Consider the following 21,951-nt stretch of genomic DNA (forward strand, 5'->3'; position numbering starts at 1 on the left):
TTTCCCCACTGATAACTTGGTGGAGACCTTGATTGCAGAGGTCTGCATCTTGGCTGTTCAGAAAATGTTATAGCTCAAACATCATCTCGTCGTCTTACACGAAATGCCTGTCGCACTATGGTTCATCCGAGGAATGAGGAAGAAGTTACCGAGTAAAATGTCGGGAGAAAACGCTGTGTGAGGCAGAACCTGCTAGCTCAAAAGATGCGTCTTGCGCAGAATGAGATAGGGTGTTATCGTTTAACAGACGGATAACGTTGGACGGTCTCCCACGACGCTGCTTCTTGATGGCCACCCGTAATCTCGTCGGGAGGTTTCGACGTAGTATGCTCTGTGATGGTTTGGTATTACAAGGGAAACTCCCCAGTGCACTCCTCTCAGAGTTAGTAGTAAAATGGCTCTGCGGATAAAACGTAAGAAACTGAGCACAGATAAGGCATGAAAACAGGAGGAATGTTACTGAACTGTGAAAAACGAAGCATAATTCTCGTTGAAACAGTAAACGGTCCAAGCTCAAGATATGCAATATAGAGCGAATTCGAGGAATTTCGGCGTCGTGGTTGTGTGGTCACGGTGTTGGATTGCAAAGTGGAGATCCGCGTTCAGATGTCCCTCATGCTATTTTTTTCGCAAAATTATAAACTTTCCGTCCGGTCATTGACGTGTCTGCTCTCCTTCCGTAGTCTTTGTAATTCTCATTGGTTATTGAATATGAGTCATGTGAAAAACATGCATTACCGTCACAAGTACCATCACGACGCGGTCGCTATTCAAATTCACTCGATGTTGCACATGAGCTAGGACCGTTCACTGTTTGGGTTTTGCTACTTTTTTCACAGTTCAATACACATTCTTCCTGTTTTCCTGCCTCATCTGTGTTCATTTTCACTGGGCCATCTTACCACTATATCTGAAGCGGATGCGATGGGGAGTTTCTCTTGTTAAGAGTATAGTTTGCTTGCACAACCGTGGCAGTCGTTATAAACTTCCCACCACCTTGCCCGATGATGGCTGTGTCATGTATTCAGCAGTGAACATTCTACATACTTCCCCTTGTTGTTGCGCTTTTTTGTCTCGGAGTCACAGAGTTGCTCTTTAAATTTATTTATTACCAAAAACCCAGTTTCCCTCAGTGAAATCCCATGTTCCGACCTCTCCTTCAAAAGTGGTACATATTCAGCTAAATTGGGTATGATTACTCATTCATAAATGCTACATATTCTGCTACATTGGCTATGGTTACTCTACTAGCCGCATCCGTAAACACTTTGTTCATATTAATCGGCCAAAGCACTGCCGAGATATTAGCTTTTGAACTTTCATAAATTTACAATTTTTAAAATAACAATAACTTTTAAACTATTATATAATTTTAGGCATGTCTAGATAATTTAGCTTTACATATTTTTCTGTCCCTGAGTGCAACTGACACCTCCGTGTCACTCTTAGTTTTGTTTTTACCTATTCTCTGGCATATAAATTCCTCCAAGCGCGAAAACACGGCCATACGCGCCCCTGCGAAGCTTCCGCTCCAGTTTTTCCAAGGCCACGTAAACGCTAGCCGCTCGCTACGAACACGTAGCAACGGCGAACCACGTGATCTGTGCAGGGGAAACTGCCGCTCTACCCCCGCCCCCCCCCCCCCAAGCTTTTATGCTCACACCCCTTGTAGTCACACTCCCAGAAAAATTACTATTGAAGAGGAAAACAGTGGAAAGTCAAAGTCACCAAAAAAAGAGGGGCAGTTAAGTTAACTTCTTAGGAAGGGGAACAGGGTCAGACAGTAGGTACTTCTTTGTGGTGCATGAGACGCTGACATCCACCCAGGCTACACCAAACGCAATTTCTAAAGAAATGCAGAGAGAGCTTCATTGGTTCACACAAGTAAGAACGGAAGTAGAGAGGGTGACTGTGCTTGCAGAGATCCAGCTCACGAAAGTAAGCAGAGAGAGGGAGAAAATTGCACACATTTTGGAGTCCCAAGACAAACAAAAAAATTTTTAACTCGTTAACCAACTGAAATACGAGTACGAAAAACAAGTCAGCATCTTGTAAGGCAACACAATACCGGTTGGCACTCACAAGAATTAGTATTCAATCAACCAAAATCACGCAATGCCCAAAAACACAGCGCTCAAAATTTCCTTGTCGGAAATGCTCTGAAGATAATTACTTTTTATCCAGATTTCGATATTTGCATTTCTAGGCTCCAATTCCAGACATCGTCTTCGAACATTTTGCTCGTCTGTGATGAGCAGCTTTCTCCTGGCTGAGAACTTACACACTGGTGGAGATGAGTTGTTGGTACCGGGCCAGTGACAGATTTTGCAGCACTTGCAAATTTCAATTATGGTGAGACTCAGTCATTACAGTAAAGTGAACTGTGGGAAAAGGCGAAGTTTTAGTAACGACGTTCATTAATACGATTCTTCATATTAAAAACTTATTTGCATTTAGTAGTTCAACATGCTTTCAGCTCTGGCAGTAGAGACACACGCAAATCCTTCTGTAGTACTTTCTAGCCCTGTGCACTAACCTACTGCAGGCATGGTATGACCTCCACGAACGTAGATATTTTGTCTAAATACACGTTAACTTTTAGTCACCATTCCGGACACTTTATCCAAGTTGCCAAGACACTAGTTTATTGATTTCAGTTACTGTGAAATTTTTTCTTGTGAAAGTTGATTACTTACTTGTAATAAATTGAGTTATTTGAAATGATAGTTTACTTTAGTAGTATGATGCATCCCTTAATCACTAATTTTCTGAGTGATGATTTATTAAACATTACAGGGCCAAAATAATTTAATATATAAGAAACTATCAGCCTCGTTTGCGGTAATGAAACCAACCCTTACCTAGGCTTCAGCGCAAATAATTGAGCCTTCTTCAAAAGATATACCTGAATCTATAAACAGCCTGAATAGGTTATTTCTAGACCACGCCCTCTTAGACAAATTATAGATTCATGTATATCTTCCGAAGAAGACTCAATTATTTGGGCTGAAACCTAGGTAAAGGTTGGTTTCATTGCCGCAATCGAAGTTGATAGTTTCTTATATATTAGATTATCACGATTGCTAACTCTGCCGGCCGCGGTGGCCGTGCGGTTCTGGCGCTGCAATCCGGAACTGCGGGACTGCTACGGTGGCAGGTTCGAATCCTGCCTCGGGCATGGGTGTGTGTGATGTCCTTAGGTTAGTTAGGTTTAAGTAGTTCTAAGTTCTAGGGGACTGATGACCTAAGATGTTGAGTCCCATAGTGCTCAGAACCATTTGAACCATTTTTTTGCTAACTGTGCTGCAATGTTGAAAGTACAAAGTAATTTATTTAATTAAAGTATCCAATTAAAGAACTCTACCTACTCAACAGGCAAGGACTAAAGATGGATAAGTTTACAACAACAAAGCTTCCAAAGATTAACTTCTTCTAATTTTTAACACGTGGGCCTTTAAAAGAAGCACACAGTTCCAAAGAAAGATTAATTCTTGCTAACATATAAACATAGATATAATCGAAATTCTTGTTATCCTTTACAAACTTGGGCACGTAATACATTTAATGATCCACATCGCAGATAAGAGTAAAAAAATTGTCGTTCCTCACCGCTTCTCAGAATTACAAGCAAAAACCGAATTTAAGTCTTTAAAACAAAGCCTTGCTCAAAGAACAAGAGTTTTCGTGAATTAAAACCTGTACTTTAGTAACTCATAACGACGGAAGGTGCTCACAGTTTCTTTTATTTCTGCAGTCGTTGGATGTATAGTAAATAGAGGTAACTCAGCATCAACAAATCGTGGCAGCAGATATAAGAAACGTGCGGACTCATGATGCAAACACATATTACGGTGCGGAACAGCAAGTAAACATTGAGAACTAGGATAGAGAGCACGTGCAGTTGAATCAGCTCGCCGTGTGGCTGTGCTGCCTCTCGTGGGACCCAGAAAATACTTCGCTAGGAAACGAACTTCACAGAGGTGTAATGAACGAGAGATATCGATTCCACCCCAACCACGACTCACTTTTCAAATTCGGGAAAGAGTTACTACATGACAGCAATTTTGTTAATAGACTGCGTCTTTTCCCTTTGTGGACGTCACGCTCTGCTACTGCGGAGCCAGGATTTCAATGTGTACCGCGGCTGAAGGCATGTCCCTACAAACAAAGAAATAATAAATCATATAACTTTGTTTTGGAAGTAATAATTAAAAAATGGTTCAAATGGCTCTGAGCACTATGGGACTCAACTTCTGAGGTCATCAGTCCCCTAGAACTTAGAACTACTTAAATCTAACTAAGCTAAGGACACCACACACATAAATGCACGAGGCAGGATTCGAACTCGCGACCGTAGCGGTCGCGCGGTTCCAGACTGAAGCGCCTAGAACCGCTCGGCCACTCCGGCCGGCAGGTAATAATTAAAACTGTGTGTGTACCTCTCGTACACGTGTGTACATGAGTGTACTTTTTGTGTGTGTATCGGTCGTGCGGGGTGTTGAAGTTTAACGGGTGAGTAATGTTCGTATATGCACTGATGAAAGAGAATGATGCATTATACCGTGAGCGACGTTCAATTTTCAGTGCAAATCGTATTTTCCTTAATACCCTTAATGACGAACTATCATCACTGCAGAGTATTGTGGGCTGCTGATACTAGTTAGTAATAGTGGAAGATATCAATAAGAAGACCAGCGCAGACGTCTGCAGTGACTGACATCAGTAGCCCACCCCCAGGAAAATGGTAGCGACGCAGGACTTACGCGTGTGGCTAATTCTGGCCATCCAGCACTGCCGGCAGGCTGCCGCCCCCATCCCTGCTCCAGTTCACAAACCTCTACCACGCCGAAACACTCTTGTGTGTGCGGCAGTTATTGTTTTCCCGATAATTAAATCTTGCTAGCGGGCGCCGGTTCATATCGGCCGGCAGGGGTCGCGGCACATCCCGTTCCTCCCCTCCCGCGGCATCACCCCTCCCCATGCCGTCCCCACTCCACAACCGATCCCACCTCGCTCCATCCGGTGGCCTTCATTCTCGTGTACGGCTATCTCGAGGTTGCTCCTACACCGTATACAAGGGCTCTTCCTCCCTTTTATATTTTTCCTTTTTTTTATTTTTAATCCACCCCAGCGATATATTCGAGTAATTCAAATCTGAATCAAAGGAACTTATTTTTTCAATCTCCTCGTTATGTTCCCGTCATCATTATTTTTCGATATTTGTAGTCGCCCTCTCTACATCGTGCCTTTTTTATTTTTATTTGTTTGTTTTTTTGTTTTTCTTTCCTTCAGGGTTCGGTTCCCCGTCGACTGCGAGGTCATTAGAAAGGTTCAACAACGTCAGCATTTGCTGCATGAATCCTGAGACACGAAAATTATTGCCGTTGAAACCAACAACTCTCGCTGTAATTTTTCTAATACAGTAGCTGGCCGTAATTACTGTGCAACATAAAATATTTACGGTAAGTCAGATTTTTGTGCTGTTTTATTAAATTTAATTGCAGTTGCGTTGTTCTACAGTTTTGGAACTCCAGTCTGTTCAGGAATTCGGTTGCTTGCCTATCGCAAGTTAACAAGTACATCACTCTTCATCTTTCCATCTACCAGTCCCTTTCAATATACGTTTTTTAGTTTCAAAAGTTGCTCTGGTGATGACAAAAATATCTCATTAAACGTATAGCAAATACTGACAATAATGATGAAATCCCTCTCTTCATTAATTGCGAGAATAACAATGTTACAACTAGAGACATGCATTTTCATACACGCAAAGTCTTGCAAGATGATTTCTTATTATGTGTGAATAAAATCCTGGAACATTAATTAAAATAGTTACTGCATTACTTACTTCTACATTTTTAATTTACCCTACGTGCTTTGTCCTCATAATGAGGAGTCTTCGAACTGTACTACGTTTCTATGGTGGCTGTTACACGACGTTCTTGATATGTTTCGACTTTTTAGCAGCCCAAATTAACACGTATCTGTGTCCAGGAAATTAAAATGCAACGACGAAAAAAATCACAATACCAAAAACAATGTATATTAATGGAATTAGGGGAATAGATTTGGCGAGGCTGTCGTCGGATGACGTCCCATGTGTGTTCGACTGGAGACAGATCTGGTGATCCAGCTGACCAACGAACATACCGACACTGTAAAGCGTGTTGGGTTGCAAAAGCGGTGTGTGGGCGACGCTTCATGAAGTTTGACTCGGACCTGCCCTTGCTGATTACTTGGAAGAGTCTGATTATACCTTCACTGTAGATTTGTAATCGTAATGGTTAACATCTAAAACACTAAAAAAAAAAACAAATAGAAGAGCAAGTAAATACATAAAAACAATTTTCTTTGCTGCTTCATAGTTTGATCGCACTGACTCACAATGATGAGCTAACTCCTGCTGCTTTCTATACGTTACCTGTATTCGTTCATCGAATAGCTCTACTCCTAGTGATTTTAGGGCATTGTATTTTGAGTGTGTTGTTGTGTATACGTAAAAAGAAAGAAATGAGGTGATGGATTAGTTCCCCGTACTCCATGGAAATTATTCGCGGAAAGTAGTTGGGGCATTGTGATATCTGTCTTTAAGACCGAAAATTTTACTAGGAGATAAATCGATTTAAAACCGGTCGCCTACCTATCTGCGACGAAGAGCGTACGGGTAAGCTACCCTCTTCGCACAGTAACGGGAACATCGAGATAGCCGTGCAAATGATTCGCGCTAGATTTGTAGATACTGAGCACGAGTTGAACATTAGTCACCGTTCAGCACTTCATTTCCACGCTAATTTGAAAAGGAACACAAACAAGAACGCTTGGAGATGTCTAAATCATGCTTAACGCGTTTTTAAGTGGAAGGAGGTTACTACGACTCGCAGAATAAGCGGCAAGGAATGGCGTGGGAAAATCTATAATCGCCAATAGGGAAAAAAATACCAAAATTCAGCAGGAAAGGTCCACAGCTGAGTTATTTCACTCCTGTAGGTTAGAAAGTGAATAATGAAAGCTGCTGCGACATACTACGAGATCCAGAACCTAAAATATAAACGAAGAAAAAAGAGAAGTTTCGAAAAGGTCTAAGCCGGCCGCGGTGGTCTAGCGGTTCTAGGCGCTCAGTCCGGAACCGCGCGACTGCTACGGTCACAGGTTCGAATCCTGCCTCGGGCATGGATGTGTGTGATGTCCTTAGGTTAGTTAGGTTTAAGTAGTTCTAAGTTCTAGGGGACTGATGACCACAGATGTTAAGTCCCATAGTGCTCAGAGCCATTTGAAAAGGTCTAATTGTCTTTGAGAATAACATCCGCACGCATACGACTGTGAAGGCTACACCAGTTCTTTCAGAATCACAGTTCTGAGCAGTTGTAACAGCTAGAGTGGTAGGGATAGAACCCTGAAAAGAGCACAATTACATAATCACTCTGCTACGAACCACCTCCGCCCACAAATCCCTTATATCATAGCACTTAGAAAGTATCCCTCAGTAATCTGCGAAAGTCAGTCGTCTGAGTTGGGATTCGTCCTGTTTAGGAAAAGTGCAGCGTCTTGTAAAGCAAAGAAATCTGCGGAGGACTGACGCTTATTGCAGATGCTGACAGTTAACGCTGATCATACATAAATGTAACATGTTGCTCATAAATTAGCGGAATGGATGATTATTGATTCGGGCACACTATAGGTGATATGTCAGCACAAACACCAACAACTGTTAAATCTTCCGAAGCGATCGTAAGTGGAACGTCTACATAAAATTAGGCATAGGAAAAGCGGACGATTTGGTCTCTAAAATGAATAGTATACTATCAAACATAAGTTTTCAGAAAAAACTTTTTTATTTTAAATTTTATAAAAGAAATTCCACATGCTTTCACCAACCATCGTTAAAACCAGTAGGTAAAACAATGTTCCAATATTTTTCTTTATACAAAGACTGAAACAGACTCAAAACATTCTGTTTATGTGAGTACTAACAGTATTTGCAGTTTTATATACAAATAAGGTAAGTACAGAGTATTTATGAAATTACAATAAACTCAATACCCCTAGCTGCATATAGGCGTTGATATAAGTCCACGGGGAGAGTTGAAAATGTGTGCCCCGACCGGGACTCGAACCCGGGATCTCCTGCATACATGGCAGACGCTCTATCTATCTGAGCAACAGAGGACAAAGACACTATCGCGACTGCAGGGACTTATCTCTGGCACGCCTCCCATGAGACCCACTATATTCATAGTGCCCCTGCCCATTATACACATTACTCGCGGTTTTTTGCCGACTCCCGTAATATATATATAGCAACCTACGTACTCAATTATTTGTTGAATGTATTGCAGTCTTTGTCTCTCTCTACAGTTTTCGTCCTCTACAGCTCCCTCTACTACTATGGAAGTAATTCCTTCCAGTCATAGCACATGTCCTATCATTCTCTCCGTTCTCCTTGTCAGGGTTTTCCACATATATCTTTCCTCTGCGATTCTGCGCAGAACCTTACCAGTCCATCTAATTTTCAGCATTCGCCTGTAGCACCGTACCTCAAATGCTTCAATTCTCTTCTGTTCTGATTTTCCCACAGTTCATGTTTCACTACCATACAAAGCTGTGCTCTAAACGTACATTCTCAGATACTTCTTCCTCAAATTAAGGCCGATTTTTGGTGGTAGTTGTTTTCTCATCGGTTGGAATCCCCTTTTTGCCAGTGCTAGTCTCCTTTTGCTGTCCTCCTTGCTCCGTCAGTCATTTGTTATTTTGCTACATAGGTAATAGAATCCCTTCCTTCATCTACTTCGTAACCATCAGTCCTGTTGTTATGTTTGTAGCTCTACTGGTTTCTGCTACTTCTCATCACTTTAGTCTTTCTTCGATTTATTCTCAATCCATATTCTGTAGTCATTACACTGTTCATTCCATTCAGCAGATCATGTAATTCTTCTTCACTTTTACTCAGGATAGCAATGTCATCAGAGAATGGTATCGTTGATATCCTTTCACCTTGAATTTGAAGTCCACTCGCCATCCTTTATATTATTTTCCTCATTGCTTCTTCAATGTACAGATTCAACAGTAAGGGCGAAAGACTGCATCTGTGTCTTGAACCCTTTTTAATCCGAGCATTCGTTCTTGTTCGTCAACGCTTATTACTCCGTCTTGCCTCTCGTACATATTACATATTAGCTGTCTCTCCCTATAGCTTCTCCCTGCTTTTCTCAGCATTTCGATAGTTTTGTACCATTTTACGCTGTCGAACGCTTTTTCTAGGTCGACACATCGTATGAAAGTGTCTTGACCTTTCTTTAGTCTTGTTTCCACTATCAACCTCAACGTCAGAATTGCCTCTTTGATGCCTTTACCTTTCCTAAATAAAAAATGATCACCTAATACAGCCTCAATTTCCTTTTCCTTTCTTCTGCATATGATCCTTGTCAGCAGCTTGGATGCATGAGCTGTTAAGCTCATAGTGCGATAATTCTCGCACTTGTCAGCTCTCGCAGTCTTCGGAATTGTGTGGTTGATATTTTTCCGAAAGTCAGATGGTATGTCGTCAGACTCATACACTGTACACACCAACTAGAATAGTCCGTTTGTTGCCACTTCCCCCAATGATTTTAGAAATTGTGGTGGAATGTTATCTGCCCCTTCTGCCTTATTTGATCTAAAGTATTCCAAAGGTCGCTTAAACTCTTATTCCAGTACTGGATCGCGCTATCTCTTCTAACTCGATTCCCGTTTCATCTTCTTCTATTACATCAGAAAAATCCTTTCCCTCATACAGGCCTTCAATGTACTCATTCCACTTATCCGCTCTCTCTTCTGCATTCAACTGTGGAATTTCCGTTAAATTTTAATGTTACCACCCTTGTTTTTAATTTCGCCGAAGATTATTTCGGCTTTCCTATATATTGAATCAGTCCTTCCACCAGTCATTTATTTTTAGATTTCTTCATGTTTTTCCTGCAGCCATTTCGTCTTAGCATCCACGCACATCCTTTTTATTTCATTTCACAGCGACTTGTATTTGTCATTCCGGAATTTCCTAAAACATTTTTGTACTTCCTTCTTTCACTGATCAACCGAAGTATTTCTTCAGTCACTCTTGGTTTCTTCGCACTTAACGTCTTTGTATCTATGTTTTCCATTTCAATTTCTGAGATTGCCTTTTTCAGAAATGTCCATTCCTCTTCCACTGTACTCTCTACTGAGCTGTTCCTTATTGCTGTATCTGAATGAGGGTGACTCCTGTTGCCGGAAGTCTTTGGCCGCCAATGCTGATTATCAATCAAAATTTAAGCGGTAACAGGTTTTGAGCCAGGGGCCAAAGATGTTTTGATTAATTATCAAAAACGCTTCCCTTAGCTTCATTATAAAAGTTCACAGTTTCTGGAAGTTCCTTCTCATTATTCTCGTTCACCTGACATTCAGCAAGCAAGTTCCTCCTAACAGCGATATTTTTTTTTCTTTTTCCCTTGGTGTACTGTGACAAGACTGTCGCCAGGCTTGTACTGGTGTGTTTCAAACAATGCGTTGTCTCCACCTCACCCAGCAGAAGGAACCTCTTTCAGTTATCTCCGAACTTTTTCCTGTTTCGGTTCATCCAACAGTTTTATGGAGGTGGAGTTGTCAATCGTAGTGTTACAACCACAGTTGATGAACGGCTGTACCAGCTTCATAACGATGTGGGGGCCAAGACCCTTGCTTGGATCATGAGTTTCACGTTGCCACGGTAAGGGAATCGATTAAGGATGTATCGCTTGTCAGCATCACATAAAAGCCCATATCAGGTTTACTCGGCGTGTACTGTACGAATGGGCTCCATCACTTGCTTGTCAACAGTTATCAGTAAATAGGTTCCATACTTCTGAAGCAAGGCAAAATTTATCAATTTGCTTACATTGTCTCCTTGATGACATACAATCAAACTTAAGCTGACTACATATTTCTGCAAATCTGTTCCTTGGCATGGTGCTTTCAGAGAAAGGAGGTCCGTACTTATTGCTCCGTAAGTCTTTGTATGAAATACCCCAAGCGCCATGTGCTTCACGAGCACAGAGCAATCTATTCAAGGCAACTAGGCTTCCAAGCTTAGGGACCACACATTACCAATTTTGTGAGCCTTTTCTTCAGTACTTCAGCGATTGGGTTGCTGACATATAGCCGCAACGTAGAGAGTGACCAGTGATCCACAACATGTCGTCTGGCGTGTCCTGTCGGCTCGGATATTTTCTGCATCACATTCTGGGCACTGCGCCTTCCTGGTTCAACCCGTGCCCATTTGGTGCCACTGAAACACTCCGCTTTCTCTCCAGGGAGTGGATGCCACACGGCGCTTCCTCTTCCGCGTCCACGACGAGCTGCTGCACCACGTCTGGCTCTCGTTATACCACGATCATGTCCACCTCTTGCTGCTCCGCCAAATGCAGTGGCCGCCACTTCGACGGCGTCTTGCGGATCTTCCACAACACCTGGAACTTCGCCAGCTATAAACCGAGCTGTATGTCCAAATTGTTTGTAACTAGTAAGTGACAGGGAATGGTGGCAAGGGACCTGCCTAGATGCGGTTTGACTTGCGCTTTTATGTTAGATGATCAGTGATATTGCGTTCGAGATTTGAATAAAGATTTATTTATCAGTGACTTAGCGGCTCCATCAGCTAGCTGACGGACAACTCCTCCACCCTGCCATCCTCGTACTTGTTGAAGGCCCCTCCTGCATTGCACACACGTTTGCCTCGTCGGTGGGAGTGGCGTCCATAAATCCGACACCTAAAGAGAAGTAGAAAGAAAGCCATACGGAGGACTGTGCGCTCTTTGGTTCAGAAACTTAGGTAGCTTACTTTGTGCCAGAGGCAGCTCATCGTCAGATGGATCAGATTCTGCTTGCTATTGCGTCTGAATCAGCTGAGTCAGCAATTTCCACTGGAACAAAGCCGTCGTCCTCTTCCGTATTCGTCTCACTACCGGATCTATCACTCGATTGTTATAGTGAAATATTCTCCAGATATTAGAGAATCTTGACCTCCATAAGGCCACGTCATCTTGGCATCGTAGCTTCAATGACGCGAACTCGCGAAAATAAACTGCAAACTCACGTCGTTGGCGTCAGGACTGCCTCAGCCGGCTCGGCTTCACCACAGACAAAGATATACAGACAGGAAACTTCCATTAAGGCGACGCGCCTGACATCTGCTATCGTGTAAGAGGACTATTAGTAGTGCCCAGACAGTGGTCTATAAGGGGGAGGGGGCTTCCTCTGTGGCTTCCTAGTGTCACTTCCTAGATCTGGGTGTCGCCAGCCCATAGAAAACGGAAAGCCGCGCTGATATAAAGCACCGTCCAACCTTCGAATTCTTCATATTTCATGTTCTTTTTGGCCCAGAGTGTCGTAATATACTCCAAAATCTCGTGAATAGAGTCGGGGCACATCCAGAAACTATGTAGTGTCTGATAACAAATTCCGTTCAAATGAGTATGGGTCAAAAATGACCCATATGACGCTATTGCTACATGTAAATTTTTCGTACTTATAGGTGGGCTTGCGAAATGAAATTTTGTTTATTACATAAACTCAGTCACTTGCAAATGGCACAAAAAGCCGAAACCTGGGTCGCAATCAAATAAACAACAATACAATCAAATATCGGTGCGTTCATTTAAAAATTTTGCTGAGTTGTACAACTCTTCAAATGATGAACGGGAGTTTTTCGTCGTGCGATGATTATGGATGGAGGTACAGCCCCTCGAAAAGCCCTCGTGCTTCCAAAATGACCCACGTGGTACACCTAGTTTTCAGATAAAATGATACTTTACTAGCATCATCTTTGACACTGCTGTGTATACGCTGATCTGAAGATGACCGGTAAAGATGGAAACTAGGTATCAGATTTCCTGTGTGCCTTCATGGCTTTTAAAAAAAAAAGTAGCAGAAAAAATGCAATGTTGAATACTAGGATCCTTAACAGATAGGGATGAACGACACGAAATACGAAGCGGAACGATGTATTTCGTCACAGGTGTATAAAGTAAACGCTACCATACTTCAGTCTCAGGCGCTGAAATAGAAGTGTTGTGCATCACGGGAAAGATTACTGTTAAATTCCCGACAGTGTATTTTCAATGACGGGTAAGGTAAAATTTCGCTTCTTCCCTGTCCCCACAACTGGCCACGATCGGAAAGTCAAAGATATTTCGATTTAAGTAAAGTTCATAGGAAGCCTTACCAACATTCCCTGTTCTGGTACATGAGAAGGAGAAATGTTCCCACCATCATACAGTACGTCGTGTCTTTGGAGTATGCACAGGGAGTGGGCAAAAATGTGGAAATACGAAAAGCACATTACCATGCCTAATACGGCGGCACTCGGTACAGCTTCCTGTCTGCTCAGATATGTCGTGTGTGGTTTTCAAAGGATTCTTATGTCATCCTTCATTCAAAATAATGGCAAGTTCAAGCAACGATGATCGAGGTGAATGGCGATCATGCACACTTCTTCCCAAGTTAGACCCTAAAGGCTAAATAATATTGAGATCTAACATCCCTGGTGACCAGGGGAGATGTGACAATCCGTTCTCGTGCTCACAAAACCAATCCTGGACGAGGCGAGTTACGTGAACAGGGCCTCTCAGAACAAACACTGGACTGTGGGACGGATCTGATCAGGTGAAAAGATACGTGGCAGTAATGGGACTTCTCAGAGTAACCACGGAACCCATGGAATGTCACGATATGGCTGTCCAATCATCACCGAACTCGCGCCATGTTTCATTCTTGGGACTTAAACTAGGCCAGAAGTCGAAAACAGTATGAAACAACAGTCACACGACCAAACGACGTTCTTCCATTTCTCCATAGTCCTGGTTTTACGGCTTCGGCACCCCGTTTTCCTGTGACAGGCGTTTGCAGCACTGATGTATGTTTCAGAGATTCCTGCTCCCCCTGCAGTTTCCAGTTGATGGAGCTCATTTCGTGTGATGCTGACGCTATCGGCTGGTTCGACATTCAGCTTTGCAGTGATTTTTACTGTTGTCGTCCGCTTATTTTTCGTCACAATCCTCTTGAATGACCGTCAGTCACGATCACTCAAAACACACTTCCCGTGCGGGTTGTGAATTACTGGATGACGTTTTTCTGTTTTTCTATATGCAGTATAAATCTTCGACACTGTGCCTCCTGAAACAGAAAACACTTCGGCTACCTTGATTACGCAAGCACCATACGAGGACCAACAATTTGCGCGTGTTCCAAGTCACTTAATTCCGACGTCAATGCACTCAGAAAATTGTTCTAAACACGGTTGACGCTTTCAACGTATTTAGGAAGCCGCCCAGGTACCATTGGTAGTCAAATACTTCAGCGCAACTTGCAGGCTAGGCTATAACCTCCATTTATGTTCAAGCTTGCATGTCTCGTAATGTTTCCATATTTTTCTCCAACCACCATACATACGTAGATATAGATCGAAAGCATCCATCACTTTTGCTAGATATCGACGTTTATTAGCAGTCAAAAAATTTAATTAAGACCAATCGGACATTTGTTGTGAAGGCGGGAAGGGAAAACTCGCATCCGGGTAAATCGGGAAAGGTTAAGAGCTGTGACCGTGTGTGTAGTACCCATTGCATAGCTTTGTTTCGATCTTTTAATACAGTTTGACGAACTTACCATATTGTAAATAGACAGGGTCTGATTTATGTTCAGTAACTAACAAAGGGCACTTATAATTATAGTCATTGTTAGTAGGCGAAAATTACTCCTAATAAGCTTTACTTTGCGCTCAGACTCATCGCTGTTTTATTATTTTCAATCTGGTTACTATCATTATGGAAATTTCCCCATTACAGTTACTACAACAGTTGAATAGTCGTGCAGAGAGATTACTATACCTCTTCATTGATATCTGATAGTTAAACTTGAAAGTACGAGTATTATTAAGTTATAATTTGTTTGGACTGAAGTAGCTATGACTGTATTTGAAACTTAAACAAATGAAAGAAACTCGTCGAAACTATGTGGGATGATGCTTGTCAGTTAATGCCACAAATTGTACTGAAATTTGTTTGCCTCTTACAGGAAAATAATTTAAATGCATGTAATTTACACCCTAATTTGACTGAAGCTGAATGCACTGAGCGTATTCCTTGAAAAGATTGGACTTTAACCTTAACATGAGTTTACTGGTTCAAATATGCTCTGCAACTGAGACCTTTCGAACTTGCCTGTAATAATGCACAACAGATATTCTGTGTGTACCTGTCCCCACATCTCATGAGCTTATACTGCGACAGGCTTATATCACAAGTTGAAGAAAAAGCACATAGATGTACCTGTGTGCGCAATGTAAACACTTCTGTCTGTTACTGAAAGATGGCAGTTACTATAGGAAAGATAGGTCGATGACTATGGAAAAATATTCGGAGGCTGTGTAAAATAAATGAGTTGTAAAATACACTGAAAAACACACTGAGAATCAGCGTAAGCGTTCACGTGAAACGGATACCAGTACCACAAACGTACTTACCACAAAACTGCTCCCGAGCAGTCTATGGTGATAATAAGTTTTTATTGTCGAAAAACTCACCCATCACTTCTCTTAAATAAAAGCTAGACAAACAGCCTCTCAAGACAGGTACTAGAACTGTTTTGGCTTCACGTTACTAGCTGCTCAGCTCGCAACGTGGCCCGTTCAAAGTAGGTCTGCTCTGCCACATGGTCACAAGGCAAATTTGGCGCTGTGTTTCGTGCAGCCGATGCTTGCGTCGCATTCCCTGATTAACTTCACCGAAGAAGAAGCAACTGATGCGTGTCTCGTGTCCAGATTCCTTCTGCTTTATGTATATCGTCATTTCAGGGTACCTGTGCTTCAACAAATACTTCTTAATAGCGTTTTGCAAAAACTGACGCAATGTCCTTTAAGATAAGATCCACAATCACTGTTTTTAAGGAAGATTTATTATCTGTCTTCACTGCATTTTTTTTAGTAACCGATTTCGGTTCTATACGAACCATCCTCGGATATGACTGTATCGGTTAGGAGAGTGATCCGTCCAACTATCAGCCAAATTTATATGCTAAGTTGTATAACAAAAAATGAATTTACTATGTAACACACCATATAAATATGGCTTATAGTTGGACGGATTACTCTTACAATCGATACCGTCAGGTCTGAGAATGGTTCATATTGAACCAAAACTGGTGACAAAAATATAAAGCAATCAACATGGACAATAAATCTGTTTTACTGCCATATGTGCAGGCAATTTTCAAACTTGAGGCAGTTTAGAAGGTTTCTTCCTTAACGATTCCTTATTATCGACTTTTCCTCGGAGTTCTGCAATTAATATCTTTCTTCTCATCGCTTTGCTACTTATCATCTCTTGCAGATATTAATTTCTCTTAACACTCAGCCTAACTATTTTCCAATATAGATTCTCACGAGGAGACCAATGGCTCTCATACCCGAACTGAAAACCATAGCCGGCCGTAGTGGCCGAGCGGTTCTAGGGGCTTCAGTCTGGAACCGCGCGACTGCTACGGTCGCAGGTTCGAATCCTGCCTCGGGCATGGGTGTGTGTGATGTCCTTAGGTTAGTTAGGATGAAGTAGCTGTAAGTTCTAGGGGACTGATGACCTCAGATGTTAAGTCCCATAGAACCAATTGAACCATCTGAAAACCAAAGTTGCTCCGGTCATAAAACTCTCGCATTTTCAGCACAACAGTCCCAAGGGAATCTCCGCCTCCCAAATAACTGACGATAGATATGGCCCGTTTATAGAATGCATCCTATTATTTATTCGTGTCTATAGTTTGTCCATGTGATGTCCACAGGAACAGCTGTTCACGCTGATCTTACTAAAGCGAATCCTTAGGATCTGGTGGAAACTTCTCACGAGAGACAGTTCAAATTCCCGATTACTAGTATTTTTACCACAGCGAACTAATTTTACTACATGTTATACTTTGTTACACTTTTCTTCATAATTGTTTCTCCCAAATTCTAATAAATAAAAGCTACCTACAGGGGTCATTAGAATTAGATACTCTTGGTCCATTGTATCATCTTGGAAACCGTTACGTGCTTTAATCATAAATATATCTCCGAGTGATGGTAAATTTTATTGTCTTTACATAAAGAGAAGTATTATCTTCTCAACAACCTCCAAATCGTGAACTACATCCTTAGTTTTTTTTATGAAATTGGTGAATTTACTCATGGCACTTTTTTTGCCTATGTTTGCAGTCAATTTCAGAACTCACATTTATAATCACATTAACTAATTGAATGATTACTGGCATGCATATGTATTACCACAAACAATGGTGAATAGGTGAGAGAATATGCATCAGATCACTGGTGTGTTTACGTTTACAAAGATAATGACAAGTATTCATTCATCTTTTTATAACTACAACGAGCTAATAAATCTTACAAAAAAATTGACGAATAAAAATCAGAAAAGGGATGATGCTTGATTGGCAAAGCATTCATTGGGGTGGAAACTACACAAATTCTCCCCTGAATTAAACCCTTTTACAACGCAATCTGACTTTATTTACATGAATACACTGTGAGGTCTAATTCTACTCAAACAGAATCAACTATGCCCAATTACACCACAATCTACCATTCACCAGAGAAGAATGAGCTGTGAATATCAGTTAAGAACCCTACGCCGGTGCAGCAGTACTTCACCCTTTCACCTTGATTTAGGCGACAGCAAAAAACGGCAGTCTGTGAACTAGGAGTGGCGTGCTGCGAAAGCCATAAACTTCTGACGCGTCCACGAAAATTTGCAAATCACACCGACTGACGTTCAGAGTATTCAAGCGCGAGAAACTTTCCTGTCAGAGCCCTGAAATGCCGGCAGATTTCAGTGTCAGGTGCTGGTCTGGTCAAACCAATTTGACTCACAGGCAAAACGGTGCATGATGGAATTGTCAAACATCAGATGGCCGGCTCAGGACAAATAAGTTCACTCTCCTGACACATGCTACATCCGAGATATTATGCAGTTCCACTGTTGGTTCAAATGGCTCTGAGCACTAAAGGGACTTAACATCTGAGGTCCTGAGTCCCCTAGAACTTAGAACTACTTAATCCTAACTAAGGAAATCACACACATCCATGCCCGAGGCAGGATTCGAACCTGCGACCGTAACGGTCGCGAGGTTCCGGACTGAAGCGACTAGAGTCGCTCGGAGTCAGTGGCCGGCCGCCCCCCCTCCCCCCCCACCCCCGTTGGAGGTTCGAGTCCTCCCTCGAGCACGGGGGTGTGTGTTGTTCTTAGCGTAAGTTACATTAATTATTGTGTAAGCCTAGGGACCGATGACCTCAGCAGTTTAGCAGGCCGGTGTGGCCGGGCGGTTCTAGGCGCTTCAGTCTGGAACTTTCCTGTCCACTACGCTACGGTCGCAAGTTCGAATCCTGCCTTGGGCATGGATGTGTGTGATGTCCTTAGGTTAGTTAGGTTTAAGTAGTTCTAAGTTCTAGGGGACTGAAGACCTCAGATGTTAAGTCCCATAATACTCAGAGCCACTTGAACCATTTTGAACCTCAGCTGTTTGATCCTATAGAAAATTACCACAAGTTTCAAAATTCTTCGTCCATCACAAGTCTAAGCCACTAAGGAATAACCTGCAGTACTCCACCAGTTAAGGACGATATGATAAAGAAGTAAAGAATCAAATCACTATCACTTTCCACCAAGTCTTGGTATGGGAGTAGAATTAGCACAAAAAAACGCCTCCACATTGTACAAACCAATCGAACTATCCTCTGCTCATTCAATTTCCCTCTTGACTGTTCTGCTGGCCTGTTAGCGAATCCAGACACAGCACCAGGATTCCCACAATCTAGGAGCAAGCCTCTGCTTTGTATATCCTGAGAGGAGCCAATCAGCGACTCAGTATCTCTCTTGTCTGAAAAAAGAATATTTTAGACTAGGGAGTCGTCGTCCTCACGGTAAGCATAACCATGTTTCGACAAAAAACATCCCCTCATTTAGGGAGCGATCCAATATTTCCAAGCGGCCTATTTCCAATTTCTGTAAGAAGGCTGTTAAGCTTCCAACACAGTAATGCCTGAGAAATATAAGGTTTTGCCGCTTGCTAAAGGAACCTGGTGATTTGCTGTCATCAGAGGAGTTACAGTGTTGCCTCCAATAAACACGTGCATCAGCTGCTCTGCGTGTATCGTTCCAGCTTATAATATGAGAAATCTTATAGTTTTATGACCATCCCACTGTTTTCAGAAAAGCTCAGATTACAGCAGTCTATCTTAAATGGCTTCTCCCACCCATTTTCTGCCAACTGACCACCTTCACGAGTGTCACCTGGCACAGATAAAATGTTTTGAAAACCAGCGTCCTCCTGCTCCAACCCTAAGTGGGACGAGGGGAGTGCCACAGCCCGAAGTCCCTCTGCAGGTACGATCCACAGAGCGATGCTTTCCAGAATCACTTGCAAAGCGAGGTCGCTGGACACAGCATTTATGGCCCACAATCCATCTTTCTCCCTGCTCTCCGTTGCCTCCACTACGGCCCCTCAGGTACAAATTCTCTACAGCTACAGTGCTGTTATATGAACATTCTGCCCACAATTTCCTTGTACAAAAGTCATAAACCACACACACCAAATGTAGTACTAGGGAACACTGACCTAAAATATGAATATTAATCCGACAGACGGTGTTGTTAAAGTGAGGAAGTCTTCAGTCAATTAATAAAGGAATGTCTTCTGGTCAAGATTTTATACCAATTAGATACTTTTCAGGGCATGCTGATGTACTAGCTCCATTTTTGAAATCATACTTAACCAACTGTTTGACGAAACTCCTTCACAGATCACACGAATACAAAGACAAGTAAATACAAGTTATTTGCTGAACTGTAGGTTCATATGAGATGATTTTGTTATGATGTTACAGACTTTCAGGGATGACGGCAAGGTTTAATGAATCAATTTAAGGTAGGAGACTGTGATCCAGAAACGACTGAATAGAAAGTTATAAGCGCAAATCGTTTTGATTGCTCTGAAAGTGGACCTCATCTAATGCAAGCTCTTTGCTTTCCATATTTTGGGAAGAGGCAGTGTGGACCAAAACAAGAAAAACACGTCCAGTAAAGAAAGACTCTAAAGTACATTCCTTAAGAGCTATGAGCACTTGTCCATCTTTGCTACTGCGAAACATCTGTCTTCTACGAAACTAGTCTTCAGAGCTACAAAGATAGGCATTTTAGATCCCATGTTTACTAGGCAATTTTTTCTTCTTTTGGCCCATACTATCTCCTCCCAGAATATGGAAAGCAAAGTAGAAGAGATCCACAGTCAGATGTTTAAAAACGATTTTCGCTTAGAATTTTCAACATTTAGTATTCGCCATCATCCACGAAAGTTCGTATCATCATCAGGGATTTACCCTGTATAGCTCACTTCGATTTGCAGCAGCATTCTGAAACATACATTATATTCAAACATTATGAAATACGTCCAACGAATCGATCTTTTGACACAATCAGCAAGGCTTCAACACGAGCTCAGATTGTTTAATTATTTCCCTATGTAGATGAGTCAATCTGAGCAGACATTTCTTGCATACAATAACATCAGAAGACCGGAACCAACTGGAAAAAGGGTTCAGAGAAGGAATTTCATGTAGCGAGAATCTTGAACAAGAAAATGTCTGAGATTGTCCACAAGAGTACTTAAAAAATCCCGTTAAATTACGGTTACACGATAAATAACAAAATCTGGAGTTGCCGGTGTAGTTCAATTCACAGGGATTACAATTACGAACAAAACGTGGAACCATCATATGCAAAACTGCGTTTTGTTGTTAGAACACTTACAAGATGCAACAGATCTACTAAACAGACTCCCTACACTATGCTCATCTGTACTCTTCTGGGCTATCGCGCCACGGCCTTTGACCCTGAACAAGTAGGTTTGACGGATATCATCGAAAATTTCAAAGAAGGACAGCTAATTTTGTGCACACAGAGTGTGTCATGGATACAGCAAGTGAATTGTTGCTGTATCGAGAACCTTTAAAGGAAATCAGACAGCCCATAGAAAGATTTAAACGTGCATTTTACTTACGTAATATTTGAGACTAATTCGACAGAAGAAATCTAAAAATGGCTCGGCGCACTCTACCAAAAAGTACAAACTGCAGACTAACCAGGTAGATCAGGGTTTCTCAAATTGTGTGCCACGGAGCACTGATGGTTTGCGGAAAGTGAATAAGCGCTCTGTGAAAACTCTGTATCACAAGGCGTTTCTCTCGGCATTATTTCTTATTTTTTAAAATTGTTATTATGATTTCTATGTTATTGGTTATGATTTAAAACTGAAGTAATAGCTGGATAAAACAAATTTTTCTCAGTTTTACAAATTTCATTAATTTTATTGTCCTTCAAAATAAACAAGGTGTTCCATGAAAACACCAGGATTCTCAAAGAGTTCCTTCACACAGAAAGTTTGAAAACCCGTTTTCTCTTATGATTATAATTTCTTTCGATACATATAATAGTTTTTGTCGTGAGACATAATTTTAGTGGCTTGATGACGCTTGCTTTATTCTAAGTAGGTTATATCTGCACGCCCTTTGCATTACGTGTATAGCGCAACACAGTGAAACATACACGGTCATATTTTACGCAGGTAACCACGCTAAACGTCGGCAGGTGTTGTACCCTGTGGGACACGGGGTGCCACAATACTGGAGCCGTGTGTGGGCTGTACGGTGTGTTGTAGCCGCAGGGAAGGCGGCAGACTAGATAGTATCTCAGGCACCGGCTGGTGGCGGAGACGAACGGTTACTGCAGGTAGGGCGTGCGCGCAATCTGGCGTCTGTATCTGGCTGCGCCGCTCTGCGGTATCCCAGGAATGCCGAAGCGGCCGCATCGGATTGTTTCAGCCCCTGCTCGCCCTCCGCGACCTTCCCGGCGGGCGGCAGCG

This window comes from Schistocerca cancellata, chromosome 1 (assembly GCF_023864275.1).
Source record: "Schistocerca cancellata isolate TAMUIC-IGC-003103 chromosome 1, iqSchCanc2.1, whole genome shotgun sequence".
Lineage (NCBI taxonomy): Eukaryota > Metazoa > Arthropoda > Insecta > Orthoptera > Acrididae > Schistocerca > Schistocerca cancellata.